Source organism: Falco rusticolus, chromosome 12, assembly GCF_015220075.1.
Source record: "Falco rusticolus isolate bFalRus1 chromosome 12, bFalRus1.pri, whole genome shotgun sequence".
NCBI classification, from domain to species: Eukaryota; Metazoa; Chordata; class Aves; order Falconiformes; family Falconidae; genus Falco; species Falco rusticolus.
In genome coordinates this window covers 19,358,108-19,384,016 of record NC_051198.1, presented here as the reverse complement: position 1 = coordinate 19,384,016, position 25,909 = coordinate 19,358,108, and the positions used below count along the sequence as shown (strand labels likewise).

General features: G+C 39.8%; 1 long non-coding RNA gene across 2 annotated transcripts in view; it reads left to right on the top strand.

The window, feature by feature from the left end:
• The first annotated feature begins 17,920 nt into the window (after positions 1–17,920).
• Positions 17,921–25,909, top strand: part of LOC119156124 — a 60,039-nt gene continuing 52,050 nt past the window's right edge. For both annotated transcript variants that reach the window (XR_005106979.1, XR_005106978.1), the window contains exons 1-2: positions 17,921–19,126; positions 25,575–25,802. This is a non-coding gene — a long non-coding RNA (uncharacterized LOC119156124). The remainder of the gene's footprint in view (positions 19,127–25,574; positions 25,803–25,909) is intronic.

The window sequence follows — 25,909 nt, the reverse complement described above, 5'->3', positions numbered from 1 at the left end:
GAATTAAAAGATCTGGCTAAAATGATGGAGGAGGAAAGCAAGGGAGAGAAAATAAATCAAAATCAGTGAAGGAAACAGTTTTGCATAAATCTTTATAGTGCAGCCAAAGTCCATGAGAACTATGTGTATTCAATTTATATCAGCAAATGCAGTTGGGGAAACTGTCATCCGATACTGTGGTCTGATGTGTATTGAGTTAAACCAGAGATCTGCTCTGTTTCTGGACTTCTGCTGCAATCGCTCCTGGCACACTGGGCAGCTGCGGTGACATTCGGTGCTGTAGCTGCTGATCACAGACCAGCAGCACTGCATTCAGTTTGAGAATCTGATTGACAGAAAATTCTAGCAAAAGTGAGTCTGGGCTCACTGACTCAACTCCCTTGCTGTGGCAGAGAACTGCATCGCTGTTTATAATCCTGATCCTGTTTATAAATCTAACGTCCATCTTAAACCAGGCAGCTTCTTGCCTTCACAGCTCTGCCAGAAAGCTGTATCATAAGCACACTGCTATGGCAGTTGCAAATTTTCTCCCAGTTTGTGGCCATGCTGATGGCTGTGCCAAACTCTTTGCTGTCTATCTCAGCTTGCAGAGATAAAATAATTGAGCACATACACTCTTGGCCTACGTTTTATGAAGTTAATAAGCCAAGTTCCCTTAATTTTCTCTCGTAAGAGAGGCTACCCATTCCTATCATACAAATAGTCCCTCTTTGTACATTTTGCAGCCTTTTACCTTTCTTGAATGTCAGTTATGAGAATTTATATGCACAGCCTCAGGTGACTTAGAACTAGGGCATGGTGCAATAGTTTCAGTAATTCCCTTTTCTACTTTGCCTGAAGCCGTGTGAGGTTGCATTTGCCTTTTTAAGTGCTGACTGTGATCAAATAAAAGACCATGCTCATTTTCCTTCTTTGTTTCATAAATCACGGTCTCTGAGGTTTTAAGAGAGATTCTGTTTTTTCCTGCTGATAGAGCATTGCAGCCTATGCAGCTGTGTTCTGTTAGCATCATTCCTGTGCAGCACTCCTGCCTTCCTCAGCATGGGCAAGGCTCCCCTGTTTCGTGTGGTTACTACCTTTCATTAGAGCACTTCTATTGATTGTTGCCAAAGTCATGAATGAAAGTATTAAATACGTCCTGCTCCAGGCTAATGTGCTATTCTAATAACCTTCCAGTTCTTCAGGTTGTCTGTTTTTTTTGTTGTTTTTTGTTTGTTGTTTTTTTTTTTAATATGATTTACACCTATTGAAATGCTGGTACTTATACTTGCCTTTTCCATATTAAACAAATTTCTTCCTTTGGAAACATATCCAGTGTTTTTCTGAAATCCACATAATTTTCTTTGTCATATAATAGTGTGTAGCATACCTTTGACACACCTCAGGTGTGTTTTATTAAATTTTCCTTTTATCTTGAATGGTTTTTACTCTTACTACTTCTCCCTAGGTTTTTCTATGTGATTGAGTAACAGCCCAGGATGGGACCTGCGATTGCTCAGATCACTCTTCCCATTCTGAAAGACAGGGTCTATCTACATTTGTTATTCTCTAGTTGTGTAGTACCAATACAGTGGTATGGGACATTCAGCATTTTTGTATGGATATGTCTTGGTGTTTCTTGACTTGAGTGCATTTAACTCTGAGCTTTTCTTTCATTGCTGTACTAGCATTCATGTTCGTTACCTTTTTTGTGTGTTAGTGTTCAACATCATTAGAAAATGAGCTGCTCTCAACAGCAATAACAAGATCTCTGTAATTTCCCAAATATCATAATTAAAATCTGTTTCATTAGGTTCTCGAGTGCTTTAACTCTAGACAAAGGGGGGATTTTCATAATCACTGATAGGATTTAGACATCAAATCTATTTCTTTCTTCTGCCTTTCACCTTTAGAAAGTCTTCCCATGAAAGCGTATATGATTTCTGAACTATTTTTTCTCAGGAGGCAGAGGGTAATATAAGGAGCAGATACCTCTGACTTTAACACCTGACAGCTCTGTAGCTCCTCTGGCCTTTTTCTTCAGGGTTTCAATAACTAGAGCTATGCAGAGTTTCACACGTAGAGTGGTACTGGATGATTCTAGTGTCTAATCAGGTCAAAGGCTAAATTCCTCTGGTGTGCAACACGTTACAGTAGGCTGAAATATAGCTCTGTAAACCGGAATGGTAAGACCCTTAAATTTGGAATATTAACTTGCTTTTATTGTTGGGTGGGGGTTTTTTGTTGGTTTTTTTTTTTTTTCCCACAATAGATAGAGACTCACATCACAAAACTGTCAATTTTATATCACTACTGACATCTTTTGCCCATGCCTTGCAACCTGAATTGCAGGATGTGTTTCTACGCTGTGTTGCAACACCTCTTTGCTTTTCTGATTGCAGGAGGACATGTGGATGACACAAAGCATCACACAGCCTTGACTCAGCAGGCTGATCCTCTGCTGACATAAAGCAGTGTAGCTGCCTGGTTGTGCGCTCTGTGGATCTGGCCCCAAACGTGGCAATCTCACAGCAAGCGGTAACCGCTAAACTGGAATGTGTAAGATGGCATGCTTCATTTAAATTGCACAAACTGGCTCTATGGCCTTCCCTCTGCCACGAGAATGACAAGCTCTGACTATGCAAACTGGAGTTCTTAGAAGAATAAACAGGTAAGGAAGCTTTGCAGATAAGCGCATGGGTACAAGTTTTAAATACCTCTACGTAAAGTTTCACTTTGTGCCAAGTACCTGAAGAGCTAGACGCCCATTTGCTGCACACTTTCTAAAGTTGGCTTGCTGATACTTTTCTGTTTGCGATGTATTTAAAGTACTGAAACCTTTCCTAAAGATTTATGTGTCCTTCCAAAGGGCATGCAGTGAATAGGCTAAATGCCTGGCATGCTTTCATCCTGGCTGCACGGTCTGACAAAGGCTATGGATAACTGGGTGCATGGTTGGAAAATGCAGCTCTCCCCCTTTTCCCACATGAGACTCTTAACAATACTCTTTAGTTTGGCAGTCGATCACTTCTATGGAGATACAGTTGCCTTTGGCCAAGCCTCTGGGATCTCTGCAAAGCTTTTCTCAGCCACAAATCATTTCTTCATTCAGCATATGTCACCTGACATCTTTGCTGTTATAAATTAGTTCATGAGGGTGGACACCCATTTCACCTCCTCACCAAGGGCTCAGTTCTCATGTTTTCTGAAGTTATTTATTTTTGCTTTAGGGGACAATGCCGTTTTATTCTCCTACTGCACTATCGAGAGAACAAGTCCCTTTGAGCCAAACACCTGCTTTCCTTTAGAAAGAATGATGGGGAAATGCCTTTTTAAAAGCCTCTATTTATCTACTTTCTTAATTTACAAAAAGTCCCTGATTGCTCGGATCCCCAGAGATCTGGTAAAAAAAGTATAGCAGACCAAAGGAGAAAATAAAAGGTAAAATAGAGTACTGCCTTTCTCTTGCCACAACAGGGACAAAACCATGGCAATGTGCCCTCAAGGTTACCAGAATCTTATTTTCTCCTGGAGTCAAAATCCAGAAACGGGTGGTCTCGGCTAAGAAAACAACAGGTCACTCAGTGTCTGTGAGCTCCAGCTTTGGGAGTCTTTGCTGGCCAATGCCTGCAATTTGGGAGCCAACTGAAACACTGAGTGTTACTTCGTCTTACAGGCTCCAGTCCCCTCACCCAGAAACTTCCACTCATGTTGAACATAGAGATAGCTAGATTTGTTAGGAAGTGTCCAGGATGTTCAAGGAGGCTTTGACCTGTCACGATCTCACGCTTCTTCACCATTTTCTCTTCTGTGACAAATCTAGAGAAAGGTGTCACAAAGCTTTATTCTTAGCTATGACTTTCATAAGGTTTTAAGAGTGTTAAGCATCTCAACCTTATTAAATTCTTAATTCTGTTATTATTTTTGAGACTCACATCCTCAATTCTTCTTTTTCCATAGGTTTTAAGGTCCTAATTTGCAGAATTGTGACTGGGCTGCACAGAGTTGCCATGATTTCTGGGCACACCACATCCTTCTGTCCTAGCATGAGCAGTGTCTTGCAGTGCCACAGGGAAGAACTGGTATTGCTGGTACATCTGAGCCCTTAGACAGTGCCAGAAATTGTAAGTAACGTATCATGTTCTGCAGGCTAGCAGGTAAGGAGCACAAATACTCCAAGCATACATGTAACAGATTTGACTATAATTAAATTTGTTGTGACTTTCTATTACTCTTTTATTGTATCAGTGCATTAAGAGCTCGGTCACAGGCTACTGCTGTGCTGTTCTGCAGCAACACATAGAGGAAAAAATTATGAAATTACCTTAACTAAAACTGGTTTTGTCTTGTGTGTTGGGGTCTCATGTCAGGGTGATGTGGAGCAAGAACTGAGGCTTGGTTCTTCCTGTCATAGGTAAATATCCCAATTGGCAGACTACTGACAGTTGCATGGGGAAATTTTCACATTCTCTGTTGAAGATGCTATACACAGTAAAAGAATAACTATTTTATTCCATGAGCAAAAGAGACAGATTGACTCTACAGAGCTGTTCTGGAATTTAGTGGTGGGAACAGAACAGGGTTTTCAGTCATCTGATCGCTGGTTTTCAGGTCACTGTCTGTCAAGAGGGGCAGGGACCCCTGCATTTCAGTGCACGAGGTGCTGAGCTTCCTCACCTCTGGCAGTCAGGGGGGGGGCAGAGAATGAAATAAAAAAATCAAAACATCTTAGTCTGGAATCCTTTACAGATCGAATGGAGAGCCAGAAAGTATGTTACAAATAATAGCATATGGCATTGAAATGAAAAAGTTGTGGAGGGGACAAATATTCATGACTTATTGTATATTTCCTAGCTCAGCAGAAATGTGTTTTCAGCTTGGTCTTGGATATCACACTATAGTATGGAGTATGTATACAGTAAATTTTGTGTACAGAGTATATTGTATCTCTTAACTATGTACTTAGACACTATTTCATGGGCAGCAGAGCATACTAAAGAAATATTTTCCATAATGACAACATTGACATTTTGTGTGATTTAAAATGTGAAATAGTTGAACACACAATTGCACACCTAAATAGAAAAGCAACTGCATAAGCAGAGCATCATATTTATCATCAATTGTGTGCAAATTTACAGGCACAACGGTGTTTTTACTTTTCTAGTAACCAGACAGTGTATCCCTTTTTATGCTTTACAGATACAGATACTTTAAACCAGGCTTTACAGAAAACTGCAATATCAGTTGTGTCTGGTGAAACTAGTTGAGCTGAGGAAATGCTCTATATAAAACCACAAGAGTCTGATGCCTTTTATTCTGAAGAGCGTACTTTATAAGTAACACCATGGACTCTAGTGTAATTGTGAATGGTAAGAAATCTGAAAGTCTGATGAAATCTGAAAAAAAAAAAAAAGAAAGTATTTTTTTCATTTTCCTTTTTAACTCCTTGAAAATGTTAGTCGAAGCTTAACTAAAACTTTCTAGTGAGTGTGTAAGGGTAGTCCAAAGGCCAGATCTCAGAAATATTAGGGAAATCCTTTGTCTATGCTGCTGTTGGCAGAGAGAAGCCTGTGCACTAGGGAGGGTTCATGAGTTTTGAATCCGTTCTTGTTCAGGTAACATTTTAATTTGTTCTCCTTTCACTGGACATGGTAAGGACTTGCCTCGGAATGGCCCAGTTACTGATTAATTTTCAAAAATTACTACACTCAGAAAAACAGTAATTCTCAAGAGCAAACACATAATCTCATACATGAAACACACCTTGGGTTTTATTCATTTCTTCTTGACATGAGGTGTAATTTAGTTGTCTAAAATGGAGTCATTCGTGATTTACATCAGAAACAGGCCCACAAAGGCTATTTTTAACACACACAACCAAATGACATTTAATTTTTTCACATTCACTCCCCAGTGTTGTTGTATACATCCTCAGTGGCATTATTAAGTGGAGCTTTTCAAACAGATGAAGTATGTTACTTACTGTGGCTAAATTGTAATGAAAGAAGAGATGGCTGTTTGCCAGTGAATGGTGTGTAGCTTGTAGAAGCATGTAATTACATAAATCACAAACATATGCAGAAGATGTTTTCTCTTTACATTTAACTGGTGTTGCCTGGAGCTATAGCTGCTTGCAACTCTATTTAATTACCATAATTATTTTAAATGTATATATCTGGGCAATCTTTGAGCTTTATGAGAATGTTATTCATACCTTATCAGTAAAAATCTAAAGGGTCCCATTCTTTCCCCAAAGGGGCTGCAGTAACCAGGTTTCTCCAGATTTCAGGCATAGGGTGGCTGTAATGTTTATATCTTTATTTTGAATTACAGGGTTTTTTAAAAAAAAACCCAAGCCTCTGAAACTAATCAGATCTTGAAATCTCAGTAGACGCTATAATTTCCTGGTAGGAAATTAAGCATTGTACATTGTTTGTGGAAAGAAAGTACCTGGAGAGGTCTTGATTAGCTTCTTTTACGTCTTAATTTGCTGACTGTGTAAATGTTGTTTGGCCAAACAGATTGACAAGTGTCTAGGAAAGGTATTGACTGTGTTTAAATGGATACTTCCTATGGGATATGTCAAAAAATCCCTGACAGACTAGCTGGGATTTTCCAGCTAATTTTGTCAAGCAGTCAAACGTGTTCAAGTGGGGCATTTTTTCAATTCTCTTTTGCAGTAGTGTAGACCTGATTCAAATAACTGGTGCTAATGGAGTTGCCCCAGGAATACCACAGGATAACACGGGCTTTTGGTTCCTCTCTTAAGTCAGTTTTGTATTGACTTCATGCCATTTGATATTGCTTGAGTTACTTGTGGCTCAGACCTATACAAATGAGAAAAGACATGAGTCCTGATATATAGGATAACTGGCCAATGTAGACACACCTCAGTTTGCCCTAACTAATGTAAATTGTTGAGTATAGAATTCCTCCAGTTGAATACATTGGAAGAGGTAAAACCCTTGGGAATAAGAAATCTGATATCTAAAGAACCTCAAAAGGCCAAGCAGTAGGAACCATAAGCAACTGTCACACATAACTGATGAATAATACTTATGAGTACAGACACAGAATCCTTATGCACTGAAAGGCCAAGAAAGGCAGGTTTTGTGAGAAAAGGGTAGAATAATTTATTAGTTCAACTCTGCATTTATGAAAACCCATATTTTTGGAGAAATGAGCCCTTCTTATGTAACAAAAAAAACAGTTGGTCAAACAACTGAATGCAAAGGCTTCATGTTTTGGTATATGAAAAAAATAGAAATTATTAGCAATTTTAGAATCCCACTTCTATAAATAAGATAAATATAAACAAATACCCAATGGAGAAACAGATTGAGCAAACAGAATACTTTTACATTATTCAGTCTAAGGGAAATAGCATGATAGTTTGCACCTCATCTTTTTTGTCAACCGCTATAGTTAACCTTGCAAGTGATGCCTCCTTAAAGAGCTTTTGTAAGTCATGAGATAGTTTTTGTTTAGTTATAATGTAATGTGATGTGCCAGCTGCAGATCTTATTTGCAGTTTTGTGTCACGACTTAGTCTTTTCTTCCACCACCTAAGATTAAATATTACTGTCAATGATCAGTTACTAAAATCTCTTGTGAAAAAATAAAAATAAAATTTAAAATTCAAGCCTCTGGACTGCTAGGGAACAATGTGCTTTCCACATCAGAGACTGGTTTGTTTAATAACCACAAATTATTTCAGGTAATTTGGCACCAATTTAATTGCACCCACAAGAATGTCCTCAACAACAACAAAAAGAAGTAACAAAAGAACCACTCCTACTACCAACCCCATGAGGATGAGCTGAAGGCAGAGTTTCCATTCATTAAATTATGATTAGCCTTGCTAATACCTTGTCTATCAAATCCTCATACCGTGCTGCAGACACACCAAAGGGAAACACGTATGTGATGTTTTGAAAAGGAAGTTGATGGAAAGTGATACTTTTCCCATGCACTAGAATGACGATAAAATCCTTCAGATGAAGGTGCACACTAAAACAGTTGTTAAAAATGCAGGTTGGTAACAGCTGAAATGAAAATCTAAGCAAGGCACTGTCAGTTAATGTCTTTCATTAAAACAAAGAGCATGAGGACAAACACAATATTTACTAACTTTGAGGAACAATTAATCTGGCTTTATGTTTAGATTTTTTTCTGTTCTTTTTCATTTCACATTTTTCCAAATCACTCTGTGATTGAAAGATTCCGATGGTCACATTAACCTACCATCTCTGTAGTATTGGCATCTTTACAGAGGGTGATATATGCCCTGTCAGTAAGTTACAAAGCGCTTTGCTGAATAGCAGAAGAATGTGGGAATGGGAAATCCCCCTAGTTTTGCCTCTGGGAAGAATATATCTTGGTAATTTCAAACAGTGAAACTGAAGGCAGACCTTTGGAAGATTTGTTTTAAAAGCTGGTACTGCAGAGCTGATGTGAAATTCCATTGAGCTGAAGTGTTTTGGGTTCTCCCCAGCACAATGGGGAAATTTCCTTCTGGTCTCCCTGAAATGACTTTACCTGCAGCTGACCAAAGGTAGTGCCATAGAAAGAACAGACTCTTTCTAAAAAGACTTTTGCGCTTCTCATGAAACCCACGCTCACTATGGCTTTTTTCCACAGCGATATTCTGCCCTTCCACAGAGCAGAGAAAAGCCTACGGGCCAAATTTTGATAGAAAGTCCTTGGTTAAATATAAGAAAATAATATCAAGCAAATAGAGTCAGCGTGACTTTTCCTTAAAATCTGGGCATCATTTCATTTCTACCTGATCAAGGATTCCTTAAGATAAAATGAAAATATCCAATTCCAATTCAGAAGGAGAGCGTCTATGTAATAGGCTCATTGTTCTCAGACTCACTGTCCGTGTCTCCAGCTTTGTTCTGAACGGCTGTTTTGGCTTTGGTTGTTCCATGCTCCAAAAAGTGTATCTCAATATGTATTTCCTTCATCTCAGAGTATGCTGCAGGCAATTTGATCTAATTTTTTTGAAATCATGTTCTTTATCATTGTATCTTTTCAGTGAAGCCCATCAGTGACTAGCTACATAACAACTGCTACAATTAAAGAGAAATTCTCAAATCTCTAAATGATAAGAATTTTGTACTATGGACCACTTGGAACAGTTTCAGCTTGAGTTTAATTTGTTTTTTAAAGGATTTCTTTGTATGGTGACTGAAACTGTTGCATGATTGGTGGGAGGGAAAGAGGAGAAAAAATAGGTTCTGCATGTTAATAATAATTAGATGACATCTGTGAGATGAAACATTACAGCATGAATTACCTAACTTCATTCACCTTTGAAGTCCACCAGATTGTTACAAAGTTTGCAAAACATTTGGTCATCTGTTAGGAATACATGGTACCTTCCCCATCTTAAAGTTATACACATACAATGAAGGGCTGTAGTGCTTGAGACCTGAAGTGAAAGGGGCTGGATGTGATTACAAATTGAACTGTAATGTAATCTGGGCTTTTCCAGTCAAGTTTTCCAGTGAAAGTTAAGGTTGGCTAACGATTTCTTTCCTGTGCACTGCCCTAAGGATCCGTTGTGTTTCTCCAGGGCACCTTGGCAAGAGACTTGCAGTTATTTAAAACCCCTAATTAATGCCAGGTATTTCATTCCGCTTTTGTTTTTAAAACACGAAAAAAATAATTACAAAGCCAAAGAAAAAACAAATATTTTCCATTTGCCATTCATTACAGATGTCAGACATCCATAAATATAGAAATGGTCAGCTGCAGGTGTAGCCTACTTTTGTTGTGTAATGCACATTTTGTTCCTATAATATTACTAAAAGTGGTCTGTCTGGCTAATAAATAGCACTCCCATTACATAGTAAAAGGTGAAAATTAATGTGAATGCTGCTGGTGAGTTAGCTATATTAACAAGCCAATCATGTAGTATTAGCAGTTATAATGGGAAACAACATAAACTTTTAAGAGCTTCTGCAAAGGCTTTCAGTTCTTTCATTGTTGGGAATTTAATATCAGTGCTGTCCAGTAATTTTATTTGTTCAAGTTTAGGAAGAAAAACATGTAGGAATTCTTTAAATAAAGTCACTGACATCTGCACCTAAAAAAAAAAATAAATAAAATTGGTTTCCAACCTGCATATATCACTATTATCTCAGATGCTCTGCTGGCAAAGCTCTGTTGCCTCCATCAAAGGTTCTGCCCCATGTACGATAACCTTTGATAGCTAACTGATAGAGAAATGATAACCCCTTACTGATAGCAAAACCTTTCCCACAACCAGAGCAAGAAGAGAGTGCAATCTAAAATGGCAGTGAGTAAAAGGAGGCAATAAACAAAAGACTAATTGGTTTCTTCTACTTAGACACCGAGCTATGTCTGACCAATAGCCCATCTGGCCCTGAGTCCTCTTGCTGATGTTACATGGTACATTGGGAAAAAGTTAGGACCAGACCATATAACCTATGTTCCCTTCCAGGTTGCGTCAGCAGTTGCGAGGGAGTTTCTGAAATAGATGTATCTTGACTGTCAAATAGTCTGGAATAGATTTATCTTGATTCATCAAATTGTCTAATCCTTCTCTGAATCCACTTTGGTCTCTACAGCATCCTGTGTCAGCGAGTACCACAGTTCAGTTGTGCACTGTGTGAAATGCAGATGCTGAGAGTCACAGCCCCTGCCAGGATGGTCCTTAGGTCCCATTTGTATGTCCTCAAAGAATCAACATTGTGTGTAGTCCTAGAATGGCTTCCTCTCTATCCTGCACATCTGGGGAGAAGCCACATGCAGTATGGCCCAGGATGATAACTAGGATGATGGGAATCTGCCTGATTAGTAACATATTTTGTGGGTTGTTTGTATTTGAGTCAAATGTACTAATTCCCTCACTCTGTTTTCCTCCCAGTCTCTTAATTTTATTTTTTTGGCTGCAGAAAAAAATGGTGAAGAAAAATGTACCTTGAAAGACAGATTTTTATGCTCAGCAATGCTTTGTTACATTGCTGTGCCTCAACACCATATTTGATCTGAATTTATTTCTAGGAGTTAAGTAGATTAAAAGAAAATTAATTGGAAATATTTCTATTTGCTGTATTGGTTGGTAACACACATCACAGGGTAAAAATTAAGACAAATGTCTGTCAACTAGAAAAGCAAGTCTACTGTCAAATCTGGTGCTACCAGTTTCTGTGGAAAACTTCACAATGATTTGACATTCCTATCCTGCCTAAACAAGAGCCTGCAGAAGAACTGATTGTCATTTTATTCTGTCCTATACTTCTGAAATTGTTTCAGTGAAAATTTTCTATTTCCCAAAATCAAGTGCCCATGTTATTTGTATTATAACTGTATTTTTAATTGCAGTCCATCAAGTACTGTGGTTAGATGCAAGTTTTGGTGAAGAGGGGAAGGAGAAGGGGACCGAATTATTAGGTATTTGTAGGCTAACGTTAAATTCTGATCTCAGTCAAGTTAATGTCAAAGTTGGGAGTTCAGTGGGAGCTGAATAAACCCTAAAGATGCTCATTATCATTTGTGCTTGTGACCAACAAGTGAACAGGTATGTTCAAAAATTTCATGTCTCCAGTCTCTCTGCAGCTTTGAAGCACCCTGGTTTGGTTGGGACCACTGCTGTCCAAGACCTATCAGCTGTTTCCAAGTGTGGGGCCAGAAGACATGGATGCAGGTCAGGAATGGGGCCCCAGCAGGCTGGTCCATCTTCTTCCCCCATGCACACTTTCACGTGGGGTTTGATTCTTACAGACTTTAAACGGGCAGAGGAGGAGGTGGTGGCATTTTCATGCCAAGTGCAGGCAGCACAGTACCTGCTGAGGACAGCAATGTGATGTAGAACAGAATTTGCTGTCTGTGGCTTTAACAGCTGGTTTGGGAAATGGCTGTGATTTTACAAGCCAGCTCTACTAAACTGGATGAAACTGCCCTTGGTGGTCTCTGGTTTGCTTAGCATTTTAAAGCTATAGAATTTCCATGGCTACTTTTAGAATGCTTCCCTACTGAAACCCAGGTGAAATGCTACAAGAAGGTATCACCAGGGGAAGAAAGAACAAGTATCCCAAGGAGACAGGCTTAGAAGTGCCCCAGAGGGGCAAGATCATGTCAGAACTACAGCTTCTTGTATTATTGTCTGATGCCTAAGGGAACTAGAAGTCTTTCAAGAAGGGAAACGGTTTGTCACTTTTGCAGTGCTAATGCTGCCCTAACTTAAAAACATTTGATGATTACCCATCCATGGTCAAAACACAAGTATCTGTGAAATGTTATTGAAGAGAATGACACAGAGCCAAAATGGCTTGGCATGATGGAAGAGGGAGAAAGAAAGCGTATCGAAGATGCATTAGGGATTCTGTGCCTCCTCTTGTATTCTGCAGTTTGCAGCAGTCACAGAAACAATTTATTGTTCTACTTAGGAAGGAAAGTAGCTACAAATCATAGCTAAGTTAGTTCATAATTCCTACAAAGTGTACTTAAGAGTTATCACTGTCCTAAACAAACTTCCACTCTAGATAACTGTATTCTACAAATGGCGCTTCCAAATTCAGTCTTCAGTTATAATTGAAATGACAGGAAAACCCCAGAGAAAATACCATTGTTATAGAAAACACCATTGTTCTGTCTGTATGAATTATAAGGTGGGTTTAGGATCCTTTAAGAAATAGCTGCTGATGGCTCCAAAATAGCTCCAAAATTAAAGGTGAAAATACACACAAGAATCGTTATGTTATAGAGATGGCTTTTGCAAAAAGCTGTGCTAGTATCTACATGAATAGTGAGGTAACCCAGTATTTTTCATTAATGCATCACCTCCACATTCTTATTCTTTCCACTGACCTTCGACTGTCTTTTTTTTCCCCAGAAAAAGAGCAGGAGTTCACCCTAGCCTGCCACAGAGAAAAAGGGAAGAAGCTGAGAGTGAAATGCTATTTTCTGAAACACATTAGTGAATACAGAAAGGAAAAAAAGGAAAGTGGGAAAGAGAAAGGGTCATTTAAAAAGTCAGAGAGAGAAAAAAAGGAAGTGAAAGAAAAGGAAAATGAAAGGAGAGAAAATGGTGAAAGAGCTGATGGACAGGTAAAATGAAGTAGTAATACTTCAGAGAAGTATTACGACATTATGAAAAAAGGTCAACAAGGTAGTAACAGAGAGAGATGGAAAATTAATCAGGCAGAACTGAAAGAGAAAATAAAAGGATACAAAACCAAATAAAAACAGGAGATGGAAGACAGGAAACAGGAAAGTGTGGGAAAGAAACAAGAGAGAGTTGTGTTTAAGTAATGCATGTTGCTACCTTACATCAGAGGGAAGTAAACACAGGGCAGTCGTGCCAGTTAGGGCTACAGGATGGAAATAGAGGTGCAGTGTCTCTTTTTTCCCCATTTTTTTTTAACATTGTTCAAGATTTTTTAGCCAAGTATAACGAGAGCCAAGAGAAAATGTTTAAAGCGTGTAATGTGTGTCTGAAAGTGAAATGCAGATACTAACGGCAACCCCCACCGAGGAGGTCCCCATCGAGCGCAGCAGGCACAGTATGGACACTGACATCCCTAATTCATTCTGCAGTTCTAACCTCGGCCTCCAGTACTTGTAGTGTTTGCTCTTATGATGGTATGTTTTGCAGAACAAATGGCCAGCAGGCCTTACGCTGCTTTGTATGGCTGCAGAGGGTGATAAACAATCCTAATGCTTGATGCTGTGGCTTTGCAGGGGAGACCCACCTCTTCAGTGACAAGCTGGGTCAACCTGAACCAGACAGTAAGCTGTCAGCTGCAGGCAGCCACTGTAAAACAGACTCTTTTCCCTCCAGTTTTAAGCTCCACTGTAAAACAGACTCTTTTCCCTCCAGCTTTATGCTCATATTTTCATGTCAGAAGACTAGCATTGGTGTGATGGTCACTGCTTCAAAGTATTTTCTGTAGGCAGTTTTAACAAGTAACATTTTAGAACGTGAATTGCGAGCTCTTGAGTGAAGGTGAGCTGGCGAAAAAATTTTGCACTGAAGTGTGTTACAGTGAGACTCCTGCCCTAGCGTGCTGAGGGCAGAGAGCAGGGTGGAAGGTTTTCCTGGCATAGATGGCGCAGAGAGTGCTTCACAGAGCCACAGGAAGGGCGAAATCATGGACCCGTTTTGCTGATCTCGGTTACCTCTGACTTCCAAGTGGCAGTAGCCAGGAGGGTTGTTCTTACAGGTCTAAATTAAAAGATTATCTTTTATCATGCATCCAGTTTGAAAGCCTTTACCAATTCTGGGTTTTTTGGGGTTTGTTTTTTTTTTTTTTTTTCTTCTTCAAGAAGGATCTGAAGACTTGGGCTCACAGGTCGCTGGTTCCAGGCTATGGCAGCCGGTGGAAGCATGACCACCAGCACCACGCTGCTCAGCCCTTGTGATGGTAGGTGAAGTCTCCCAAACGGTAGAGGGGAAATCCATAAAAGACCGAAACCTTTTCTTCTTTTGGCCAAGAGGAAGTCTCCATCCAGAGCATCTGGAATATTTCGAGGGTGCAACCCAAACGTAATAAAGGTGTGAAGGCTAAAAATGGGAAACACCTACCACAGCTCCAACAGCCAAAGCAAACAGAAAAGAGCTCAGTAGTTACAGCTTCAAATGGCTTGTTCCTCAGTCCTTTTCATATTTCACTGGCATCCTCACAGACACTGGCCCGTGTACACAGCAAATCCCAAATGGGTTTTAAAACTAACCAAGAAAAGAAAAACAAGTCTTATGGATCAGGGGCAGCTGCCTGGCCCTAGATTCTGTACTACCTTAACATGTTTTCTGTTTCTTGTTGCTTTTTTCTGGTTGTTTGATTCGGGAAGGGGAGTTGTTTTTTGTTTCATCCCTTCCTATTCTTTTGTCTTACTTTTCCAAACTACCAAACAAAAGGTTGGATTATCAGTTTTGTTTTACTCTGGTTTATAAACCACTGACAGACGCTATAAAAATTAAATTATATTTTTGGCTTCTCATTTTAATGCTAAAAGAGAAAACAACCAGAATTAGTGTGGGCAATGATGTGATTTTTCCAGCAGCATCGTAATTGTCAGGAATAGTACTAGACTGCTGCTTGATTAAATATCTCAAATTTACTGTGATTCATTATTTTTTGAAGAAATCTTGACAACAAATGGATTCAGTCTTTACTATTCTTTCAACATTTCTATCAATAACATATTTACTACATTTACATCTAGAAAAAAGAAACAAGAACTTGAAGTTAAGGCTATTGCATAAATCTGGAACAGCAGAAAGATGACTCTCATGGATTTGTCTATTCACTTGAATAAAAAAACTGAAGTGAGATCTACTTGGTGACCCTATATTAACCACATAAAATCAATCCGTGTGCTGGTTGTCACCAAGAATTGAGTGCATTCAGAAGAAAAAAGTAGTTTCTCACAGAAAGACTGACAGTGCAGCATCAAACCACTCTCTTCTGTCCCTACCTGTTCATATCTGCAGGCACATGCAAGGACATACCTTGATGCTCGCACGTGTTGTTAGAGCCCCTGGCTAGAATGCAGCCAGTTTGCCTAAAAAATGATTTTTCAAATATAATTCAGATACTGGGTACCTCATTTTTTGCATTCGCTATTTAACTCCAGGTTCAAAGATTTCGGTAATCTGACAGATTGAAATTGATTAATTTCAGAGGCACAGATCCCTCTGAAAAGAAGTCAGCATGTTGACTTCATTAAATTTATTTCACTAATGAAAGTGGCACCCAGGTTGCATTTGGGTGCAGGTTTGGAAGTAGGAAGTATTCTTCAGCTTGATTTCACTTGGCTAAATGAAAAGTAATGATGCAGATTCCCCTAACTTTGAACTCCATATGGAGCTGTAAAAATCATGTTTTGCTTTAGAAGATCCTTGCTCTCTGCAACAAACTTTTTCTGGGGCATGCTGGCATCTCAAACCAGCAAGTACTGAGCTCTGTGGGGCTGGTTCAGAAAAGCATTCATGGAAGCATTTGATTTCAGGTCCTGTTTCCTGAAAACGTGAAGCTGATCACACATTTGACTACTTCATTGGACTGAGACCAGGGCACAAGGTCTTGGAGATGGACGTGTTTGTACCGTGCTGACAAACATCTGCGCCGGGCGATGAGGTCGCCTTCGCTGACAGGCTCCATGCTCCACTCAGCTATTTTAGGACAGGTTAGGGAGCAGCGCATGAGGGGGAGGTTATGATGTGAAAAAAGGTCAGAAGTTTGCCTGCTTGCTCAAACCAGTAAAATCTGTTTTTAATCCAAGAAAACACACCAAAACACACGTCTTGGAGAAAAAGGTATGTTGTATTTTTCCTGATCACCGTTTTCCCTGGTGGCAAGTTTCTCATTCAAATTTATATCCACGGCTTTGTTTATGGGACTTTACAGAAGGATTTGCATGGGTTAGTGAGGAGAGGGAATACACAGAAACACAGAACCCATTAAAGCACATGAGGCTCTGGTGGTTCCCCTCCCCAGCTGCTACGAAGTTTATTTGCAGGCTGCAGCCTGGAAAAGGGGCTGTGGCCCATCTGCACCCCGTATGTAGGAATTCGTTTCCAACATAGCCACAGGAGTGTGGGTCCAGCAGACCCTCCCCTAACCTCCTCTCAGATCCCCCTCCACACTGACTTAATTGGAGCCAGAGCAGACGCCACCGAGCACTGCGGTGTCATGGGGCAGGGGCGTCGGGGGCTCGCCTGCACCACTGATCCTCCCAGGTCTCCCGCCGTTCCCTCCATCCCCGGCACAACCGTGGGGTTAAACAGCATTGCAAGCCTTGTGTGGGCCCCCCCGCATGGGGTGAGCTTCACCCCTAGAGCAAGGCAAGCGTCATGCTGGATGGTGGGGCACGAGCGGGAGATCAAAGAGGGCAGCGCTGTGTTGCTGCACCGCATCTCTGGGGCTGAGCCTCTGCCCTCTGCAGCTGCGAAGCACAGGCTCCCTGCGCGATGGCGCGGGCATTGGGGGGATGTTGTGAGTAAGCATCCTGGAAGGAAAAAAATCAAAGGGTAATATTGAGACTGAGGCACGGAAAGGAGATGGTATTGCTTATATTAGATCTTGTTCCTACAGTGTCTTTTGCACAGGAGGAAAAAGTTTCTTTTTGTATATTGTGCCTGCCTGGAAGGTGTTGGGAAGGGCTGTCTTAGAGTGGGGAGAGCAAAGGCATCTTCTATTTTAAACCTTTGTTAAAGGGAAAGGGACAAGCATATGAGGGTAGGAAAAAGAAGAGATGAACATTAGCAAACTTAACTGCAATCAGAAGCATTTGTGGAGGGGTTTGTCCTGAGAAGGCAAGTGGTAAGGTTTTGAGGGCTCTTTGCTGTTACGCAGATATGAAAAAAAGCATTAAAACAGGCAGTAATTCTGTGGCTGAAGTGAATAATTAAACTAATGAAGGACAACACTTTAAAACAAATGATTGTATGGGAAGTTCATGCAGACCAAATGTCAGCAGGCAACCTAACTCTACCTTCAAAAGTGTTTAGACATTTTAGCAGTTTTATAAATACCCTCTTTCAAGTGTATCTATCTGTGATTCAGCTGAGTATCTGCCCCCACAAGGCCACCTCTGCCCAAGAGGCAGAGTCATGTTTAAAGTAAGCAGTGACCTCTGGATCAAAAATAAAATCACATGCTGAAGAAGAGGAGAGAGTGATGGTCACGCTTCATGGCTTTAAACCTCAGGTTTGTTTTATTGACACTAACTTCCTTAATGTCTCTCTCTTTTTTTCTTTTTGAATGGCATGTCTTTGTTCTTTTTCATATTACTTATTTTTTCTCTCAAGAAGTAGTTCATTTTTGTCCAATAATTTCTTTTGGTAAAATTCATAGTATGTAGAAGCATGTTAAATTTAGCAAAAGTGTTTTGCTCTCCTTAAACAAACACAGAGGTAACAAGGTCTAACTCATGGCTGTGGGAGCTGCTGCCCTGGCCCCACGTCCCACGTTTCACCCGCAGCGTTTTCCCAGGAGGGGTAAGCCCCTCTCCCACTGCTGTCAGCATTCTGCTGTTCTAAAGAGAGCTCCACAGACAACCATTTAAAGCTCCCAGATCTCACCATTTGGATGTGGCGGCTGCTGTTTGAGGCTGCCACAGAAAGGCTGGCGGCTGTGCGGGGGCAGCGGGGCGTACTGGTGTGCCAGCGGTGCACATCTCCCACGCGCAGCTCGGTGGCTTCCCCACCTACCTCAGCTCCTGCGCCCTGCCTCGCCAGTTTTCCTGACCACCCTAAAGGGAAAATACTGAGCATTTATTAAGGATTTGTGTATAATAATAGATGAAAAGGGAATGGTTGACTTCAGAGTCCAGGAGTTTTGCCTGCAAATAACCATCCATAATACCTGTACCCTTCACTGCAACAGACCTGGTCTGGCCCTCCTCTAGTCTTCAGAGGGAAAGGCCTTACTCACTCTGGTATTAGCCACCACCTTATTTATTTCTTTTCCATGGCTATTAGTATTGAATCAGACTTTGTTTCTGAGGTTGAGTGAGAGGAAAGACGGTTTTAGTATTGGCTCTAATTATGTATTTTGCCTCAAGCCACTGACACAAACATTTATTTGCTCAAGGGTCACCAGAGAAGTGATTGAAAAGCACCTACAGATTTTAATTGGAATTTGATTCACATTCCTGTTCAAGAATTCAGATGACCCTTTTATCAGAACAAGCAAAGCCTTAGAATATTGAATTGCAAATACTGTAGTAAAAAGCTTTTTTGTGGTATTTACAGAAGTTTTTGGTCAGGGCAAAAATTCCAGGGAAGCTGACTTCCTCTTGTAATTTTACCACTTCTATGTTAAATTTAGGAACTAAAAGAGAAAGAAACAGCTTAGCCTTCTGGGTTTAATTCAAGATGGTCCAAAGCTAAGTAATTTGGCTTTCCATTCACTATAGAAGAAAGTGCTGCTGAGTTCTAGCATTAACCCCAACCAGCTAACTTGTGTGACAGCTACAAATTTGTATTTCTAGGATTCCACCTCAAGTAAATACTTGTTAAGTGTATGCATTTTTGGTAGTGATGATGAGTTCAAAATGACTGCTTTGCTTCTGCTGTATGTATCTTGGAGCTAGATTTCTCTGTGAAGTCTGCGGAAGCTTGTTACCATGTTAAATGCCCAGCTTTCATTAAATCCACACCTGAAGGGTAAGTAAATGAATCCTGAATTTCATACTTGAAGGTATGTGTGCTTTTCATGGACTTATGCCAACTAGATTCTAGATTTAAAGAGACATCGTGATAACCTTAACCACACTGTGGCCAGACTAAACCTCAAAGATCTTGTTCCTAGGGGCACTGCTCTTTGAAGTGGCACCACTAACAGGTTTAGCTACTGTAGGCATTTATGAGGTACAAAATGATAAGGTAAATAGGCATAAAATGTGACTTTAATGGCATGTAAACATCACCAAACTGCATTATATTCTTGCATTCCAAGCATTTGTTTGTTCAATTTGAGTTTTGTTTTCTCTCCTTTTTTTTTTTTACCTTTTCTCCTTTTATCTTTTTCTTTTCCTCTATGAACCCGCCCTGAAGAAACATAGGAGTGTTTGCCAACTACAATAGAAAATCTCCAACAGCTCAAATGTATATATTTACTATGAATTGAACTTGCAGCTCTTAACTAATACTGTGTGTTTAAGCCATTTACTCATCAAAGTAGTTGGAGGAATATCTGTGTGTTTTCCACACTGCTTCCAGCGTGCTGCTTTGTTTGTTGGTGATTTATTAATGATACTTGTGATTTATTACTGTCACTTTATTAGATTATGTGTACATCGGTGACAAAGCACTTTGTGGATCATGCCTTGTTAGTCATAAAAGCATTCAAGAAGCCATGAAAATCAGTTAAGCTTGAACCTATTGAACAAAAGAGCATAGTGCTGTCTATTGATCAGCAGTCTTTAGATATGTAATGAATAGTAGTACTTTGGACACTGTCAGATAGTGTTTTCCTTTGGATCTGATAAATTACACCCTTTTGTATTAGTGGTTTGAGATCTGACATAGAACACTCTTGTACTGGTATTTCTTTCAGCTCTAGTACAGTGGTGAACTTACATGGCCAAGGCATGTAAATGCTGATAGAAAACCTGATATTTTCTCTTCCAATACAGCTTTAGCCATTGAGTTAACAGGCATGTAACTTTCATATATGGCAGAAGATTGAGGACCAGCCTGCAAATAGTTTGCAAAATATATTTGTAGCCTATGTGTGTGGTATACACAATCTCTCTCTCATATATGGATAACGTACACAGACCTGGACAGTAGCTATCTGATTTCTTTATGAATACAGATTATATTCCGAATTTCTTATTGAACAGGCAAGCAATATGTAAGATTAAATCCTCATTATTTGTTGGTTTGAAGTGTACTTTTTTTCTGTTTACGATATCAGGACTTGATTTCTTCCTGCCTTGCAGTTTTTACAGCCATTTACTGGGTTGTAGGTAAAAATTTGCTATTTCAATTGCATAAAGTTGAAGGCAGAGCTTATGGTGCAGCACGCCCCAAGTCTTACATCTGTGTCATTCTCTGAAGGATATCCCCATTAATACTAACAGTCAAATGCTTTGGAGGAACACATGTTTGCTAGGGCCTTCCTCTGGATCAGAAGGTCACTTTCTCCCCTCTCTCCACTGCTCTTCCTTGTAAGAAAAATTTGCAGAAGAATGAGCCCAGTACCCTATTTTATTAACAGGATTAGGGGCAATAAACTTCCAGCAGCTTCTTTTTTCTGGATGTTTTCTAATGCTCCCTTCAGTATTTGCTTTTCCAAAAGAAAAGATTTGCTTTTTCCAAAGACAAGATTTATTAGTCAGCATAACCTGATGTGACACAAAAGTAGTGTTTTTTAGTAATGCACTAACTCAATTATAGATATAGCAAATAAGTGTGTTTGGTGCGTACTGAAGGATTACTATTAAAGTAAAATACAACAAAAATTGGAATACTGCTTCCTGAGAACCAGGAAGATGCACTTCATATTTTGTAGTATCTATCTTTTCTTATATCTTGGTTTGGGGAATAATTAAAGCCTGGTCATTAGCACCTGACAGTCTTACCCTGGAGTTAGCCAAAGCAAAGCTCACCTAAACCACTCTTAAACTGCTCTGTCCTCCTGTCCCTCTTACTCCCTGTGCCTCGTGTACTGCTTTTTCTCTTTTTCTTCAGCGGTCTTTCTTGGAGACCAGCTATGGAGAAGGTGTGAAGATGAATTCTGGGAAGGATTTTTGTAGGCTGTCAGTGCAATACTACTATTGATGATGATGATAATAAAAATAATAATAATGACTTTGTTATTATTGTTTTATTGCAATAATATTGCAAAGTTTAAAGTAGAATCTTTATCCAAACCTCTACCTCACCAGGACTAGACCGAAGAGAAAACTTGCTATTGTTGCAGTGAAAATCTCTCAGCACCAACTCAATTTGATTAAGAAAAGGGTAAAAGCATGAATGGGCTTGATTTCCTTAAGCAGTTTAGCACACCACTGATCATAGAAGCGTTTAGAAAAACCCCAACAAACAACTAATACTTAAGTAGGTAACAAACCCACCTTTGCGGATTTTCATTTTATTTCTATTTTATTACAAGAGATATGAGACTGTAAAGGATCTCCTGAATCTTTGAATTCTGACCTGGCTATTCTGTGACTACATGAGTAAAACAATATGTTATTAATGTAATTTGTGTATACTTTGCATGTACTTAGAACTTTCATCTTAAAATTAGCATCACTCTTCTTATGCTTGGTTGCAGGATCCTGCTTTACTGAATGTTAGATAAAATCATATCATTAAATGTTTGTCACTTTGAACATTTTAAATGTATTTTTATATGCTTTTGAACACAGGGAAAAACTCAGACACAATGTAACCATGACACAAAGTAATATTATGTTCATTAGAAAAGGCATTTGTGTTGTTGACATTGGAAAGGAGGGTGCAATCTTCAGACATCCATGCCAGTATTTTGGGTAAAAACATTTTTATTGAAAAGTAAAACTAGGATTGAGCTCTGTTTGGCTGATTTTTAATTCTCTTCCCCCACCCTCCACCCCACCCCCCCAGCAGAAAGTTCCAAAAAGGGGTCCAAATGAGTGCTATAAATTATTTTATAAGACCACTGTAGGTTGTATATTACAAAACAACTACACAAAACTAACCAGAAAGCCCTGGGATTAAGCAGATGAAAAGCCCATTCCAGATGGAAAAGAGCTCGAGTCAGAGCAGCCCAGTGTCCAGAATGCTCTGTCAAAATTAGGTTATATTAGTGTAGTCTTGAAAAGGAGGTTTGGAAAAGAGGCAGAGTTAAGACAGCAGTTAAACTGGTTTTGACAGACTAAATGGAATACATTTCCTAGCTCTAAATGGCTGCACAGTGCTCCTGTAATGGGTATTTTGCTCAAAGCATAATGAGAAGAGAAGAGGGAAAATTATTTCATTTGTCCAGACTATAATCAATCACTTCCAGGAAAAGAAGTCTTTCATGACTTTCCAACAGTAATAGGAGTTTTTAAATATATTAGTTGTACAAATTTCTTTATGAAAGAAAAAATGAAAAGTTATTAGAGAAACACATAAGATGCACAAAATTAATCTGTAAGTTTATGACTATTCTTAGTAATTCCACTGTCTTTGTGCCTTGATACATGCCTTTTTTCTTTATTGTCTCTAAACTGCCAATAGCTGTAAAAGCATGAAAGCAATAGGAAGGATGGAGAAGTCTCAAAAGAAAAGGGATTTTTCATCTGGCAACAGGTCCAGCCCAAAAGCCATAAAGGCCTTTCCTGAAACTTTAGGACTGCAAAAGCTTACTGAGTTTTGCCAGATTACTTTCTTCTGATGGAAGTTCCCTAATGGTAGTGGTGGTTTCTGGACAGTTATATCAACAGTTACAGAAGGTGATGGTAGGCATATGGTTAAAAAGTACTCTGCACAGATATAATACCCAAGAATTTGTGAGTGCCTAAATCTGTATTGTCTTATCTAGTCATGAGAATATTATCACTCCCAAATTTAAACAGCAGAAAAGCTGAATCATGGGAAAGTCAGTCTTGTTCCCCTTGAACTCAGCACTGTAACGCATGGAGACTGTCTTTGGTATATAAAATGCAAGGCCAAACCCAAGATAGTATAGATTTGATTTTGCATGCTTATATGCACTTAAAAGGGTAGAGACATTATCATTTATTTTAATATGTGTGCTGCATGCTCTAAAAGCCACTTTACTCAGGGAGCACAAGAATGGATTCAGTGCTTCTACCTTTCGTAGACTCTCCAGGGGCTAGGACAGAGAGAAGAAGAAAAGATGAGCCCAAACTAATCTCCCCAAATAAAAAAAAAAAAAAAAAAAAAAAGATGGTCTGTGAACCAAGTGAAGGGGTGAAGTTAGTGGGCACACTAATTATTAGCTTCCAGGATTCATTTGACATCCAGGAATTTCCTACAGGTAATATTGTGCCTAAACACAAAACCCTGATGCTTTGCAAAGACTCTCCTGGAAGGCCCCCTGCACAGATTAATATCAGGTACATTTGTTATTGAAGCAGCAATGGATGGATTCTCAGCTGTGGGTCCTGAGCACGCCTTCATGGTGCTCTCCTGCTTCAGAGATGTAAGGAAAATTGTCTCTTGTCATATTGTTCTTTCAATGCCACCTGAATCAGTCTCTTATATTGGAAAAGGCTGGGTTCTTTAAATAATGTCATTTCAGAAGCAGGTAGCTCTAAAGTGTAGGTTTAGCTATTATGTAGTTGTGTGTCAGTTTTATGGATGTAATTCTTCAGTTTTAACTGGGCTTTTTAATTGCACCTAAAAAAGAAGCCAAATGAATTCTTCCAACCCCATTTAATTTCCATCTCTGTGTGCAGCTTCACTTTATGTTTCTTATAACAAAACGGCTTTTAAAGCTGATAAATGGCTACAAAGATTTTGCTTTTACTTTGTTGCTTTTCTGTTTGTTTAACCAAGAGCAGTTCTTTTGGTCCTGACCTCAGCCTTGTCAAATAGACTTTGTTTGTCAAACTGCTCATGCTCCCATTAACTCCTAGCTGTTTCAATTGTCATGTTTGATGAATGGCTCAAATACTGCTAGCATCATTAAAAGCCAGGGTACTGAGGGAAGTATTATGTTAGACTGCGTCCAAATACACACCATAAATAGGAAAATTCCAAGCAAAGAAAATCTTTTATTGCATAAAGGAAATTGCAAGTGGTTTAAACTAATCTCTTTTAATGCCATCTTTCATATGTGCAGGAGACAAGAAAAAGCCCCTCAGGTTTCATGGTTGGTATTATCTCTTCATGGTTAAAGAACATTAGTAGCTTTATAACCTTATTTATACAGCGTTCATGGAAGAGCTTGGGTCTGTGTGGGGGAACGGGCCTGCTTAGCGTGCATAAAAGTGGCAGAGCGGTTCCCACAGTGCTCCGTGGGTCCGGAGGATCTGTCCCTTCCCAAAGCAGAGCCTGCTCTTTCTGTAAGTCACACAGCGCAATCACTGCGCTATTTCCCCCTCCCAGGCTGACGGCAGCACGGCAGCACTGGGGTGCTGGGCACCCTGGGCTCTGCCTGGGCAGTACCCACAGCTGAGCCTTCCCTGGTGACCTGCCGGTAAAAGCTGCACCAGTTCAGGCTCGCCAGGGTCTGGCAGGGCTCGGTTCTCCCATTACACTGAAGTCAATGTTTCAGTTTATGTTGTCTGGTGCTCTCGTCTGCCCTTTGCCGTACTTACAGCACAGTCCTAGCAGTAAGCAGAGTTCAGGATTAGTTCTGGGAAGTTGGGTAATGGCTTCAGCAGAAAAAATAAATATTTTTGTTATTGTTGGTGTTGTGGGGTTTTTTTGATTCTGGCCTTTTTTTAACTGTTGAAGTCTACCTCAAGGCCAAAGAGCTATTGTTCGAATAATTTTTACATTCTTGAGGCAGATAAAATTATTCAGATGAATATTTATAAAGATACATTTAAATATGCTAAATTATACACTTCTAGTCTGGTGGCATTGCTATGCCTATGAGGCTCAAGACAGGGTTTTTTTATGATTTTGTTTTTAAAAAGTTGTAACTTGAACTATATGTGCATATACATATGGGCTGTTTCTAATATTCCTGAGTGTTACTCATGTGGAATTTTCATCACGAATAAGTACACTGCTGCAGTATATTTTTCCTGGACAGTGTTACAAACCATTACAATGAGGACAGCAGGCAAACCATTAAAGCAATTCTGAAATGGTATCAGAAGTAGGTCCTCAAAGTTTATATTTTCCCAAGCTACAGCAGCTCATTGTGGTTTTTTCCTTGCTAGAGGATAGAAAGGATTTATTGATCTCAGTTGGTTTTGAAACAAGGAGAAAGCAAAGAAACTTCCAGTTGTGTCAGAAACTACGTCAGCCAGTTTGCCTTCAGTAAGTGTAACTCTGCCTAGTTGTTTGAGCAAGCAATGGCAGAAATTGTCTCTCTGCTATCGCAGCTAACTCAGACTTTAGATTTGAGATGATCTTTCTAAAACTGTAGTTTTAGATGCAGGATGGCAGTCACTGGGCTGGAGGCATTGTTACTCTAAATGAATGATTTTCATTACAGCCAAAGCAAAAATTTAAAGATGTTGTGAGAAACATGAATGGATGCACTGAAGTCCCTTCTCCCTTTCTGAGGTGCCATAAGCAGCAGAGCACAGAGGTGGACCATGGGCTCCCAGCAAGTTACCACCGCCAGGGAGGGTGCACAGCTGGCTCCCCAGAAGCCATACTCCTGACTGCTGTCTGCACCACGTGTATCCCAACCACCCTTCTCACCCCACACACCTGCCGGGTGAGTGACAGCATTTATTATTTCCTCCCAGGTGGAAAGGTGCTTCTCTTTGTCTGGACTAGATTTCCCAGGTTTGTATGTATTTAGATTGCAGTGATCTGCACATC